This window comes from Colobus angolensis, unplaced genomic scaffold (genome assembly GCF_000951035.1).
Source record: "Colobus angolensis palliatus isolate OR3802 unplaced genomic scaffold, Cang.pa_1.0 Scaffold63, whole genome shotgun sequence".
Lineage (NCBI taxonomy): Eukaryota > Metazoa > Chordata > Mammalia > Primates > Cercopithecidae > Colobus > Colobus angolensis.
In genome coordinates, this window is record NW_012119932.1 from 4,223,831 (window position 1) to 4,226,026 (window position 2,196).

Here is a 2,196-nt window from a genome sequence, read left to right on the forward strand (position 1 = left end):
GGGTTCACGCCATTCTCCTGCCTCAGCCTCCCAAGTAGCTGGGACTACAGGTGCCCGCCACCACGCCCGGCTAATTTTTTGTATTTTTTAGTAGAGACGGGGTTCAACCGTGTTAGCCAGGATGGTCCCGATCTCCTGACCTCCTGATCCGCCAAAGAGACTTTTTATAAATTATATGAGACTACTATATGAAATTAGCTATGTGCTAAATATTTTTTTCTGGAAAACCATAAATCACTCAAATTGAATCTAGGAGTAGAAAAAGTGGATCAAAGCTAGGGGATAAATTTTAAAAGGCCTAAAGACTGAGAGAGGCTTTAGGCAAATTCTTGCAAATTTTGAAAGACATAAAATCGCCTTTCTAAATGAGTAAAGACACTAAAATTTAAATTTTTTTGTGTGAGTGAAACCCTTTATTATAAAACCTATCAAAAATGGTATATACCAAACATGACGGCTCACACCTGTAATCCCAGTACTTTGGGAAACTAAGGGGGGAAGATGGCTTGAGGCCAGGAGTTCCAAGAGACCCCATCTATACAAAAAGTAAAAAATTATCTGGGCCTGGTGGTAGGCTCCTGCAGTCCCAGCTGCTCGGAAAGATGAAATAGGAGGATCATTTGAGCTCGACCGGCCAAGACTGCAGTGAGCCGTGATCTCGTCACTGCACTCCAGCCTGGATAACAGAGCAAGACCCTATTTCAAAAAAAAAGAAGATAAAGAAAGGACACTCAAAAAATTAAAGTTCACGTAAGAAACGCAATGCCAGAATTCACCCCAAAATACCAAAAAAAAAACTAGCAAATTATATTCAGTAAAGTCAGTCATTTTAAACAATCAGGTAGATCTTATCCTAGAAATACCAGGATATTTCAATACTAGGAAAATAGTTTATATAAAAATACATTTAGGTTATATAAGAATAAAAACCTTATTGTCTCGATAAGTGATAAAAGTCTAGCACCTATTCCCAATTACAACTGTATTTTTAAAAAACTTTTAGTAAATGTTAAACTGATAGCCAATATCATATCTTTTAATAAAATTTTATAAAAATAATAATGCTACTGGTAAGACAGTCAAATTAAGTTTACACCTTCTCTCCAAAGGCCTCCTGAGTAGCTGGGATTACAGGTGCACGCCATCATGCCCAGCTAATTTTTGTATTTTTAATAGAGACGGGGTTTCGCCACGTTGGCCAGGCTGGTCTTGAACTCCTGACCTCAGGTGATCCACCTGCCTTGGCCTCCCAAAATGCTGGGATTACAGTGAGCCACTGCAGCTGGCCTGCTTCTTATTTTTTAATTTCATAAAGTACCTTGTACATCTTCCTACATCAGCACATACAGACCTACCAAATTTTTTCATAGTGGTTGAGTACAGTTATATGAATGAACCATATTTTTCACTCACCTATTAGGGACCATTTAGACTATTTTCTTGTTTTTTGCAATTACATACAGTTAGTGCATCCTTGAATGTCTTTGCCTATCAATGCAGGTGTACTTGTTGGATTAATGCCTAGCAATGGAATTGCAGATCAATATTTGGATAGATACTTCCAAATTAATATTCGAAAGACTGGATTAATTTATAATACCACTAAAAGTATGTGCAAAAATGTTGATAATTGTTGAGGCTAGGTGAGAGGCACATTAGACTTTCATTTACTTTTGTGTGTATTTTTAAATTTCCATACTTAATGACAGACAGGCATTTTCATTAAAAGCAGGTATAAATATGCCTGCTTTCACCACTATTATTTAAAATTATGTGAAGTCATTCTGTAATAAGACAAACAGAAATACTAAGTAAAATATTGCAAAGCAGTAGACAGATTGCCTTTATTTGCAGATACTTTTTGCCTAGAAAACTTAAGAAACTTGATTGAAAATCTCTTATAAAATAATTATTAAAATCAATAACTTTCTACTGATCTAGCAATAACCTATTGGGAAATATAACTTTTTTGGGATGTTGAAACCTGGGAACAAATATATTTCTTAAAAAGATTCTATTCACATATAAATAATATTGGCAAGAACTGAAAGGGATTTATACAAAGAAAAAAGAGAAAAAATGAAATAAAAAAGATTTGAATAGATTGAGAAATACGTAGGCCGGGCGCGGTGGCTCAAGCCTGTAATCCCAGCACTTTGGGAGGCCGAGACGGGCGGATCACGAGGTCAGGAGATC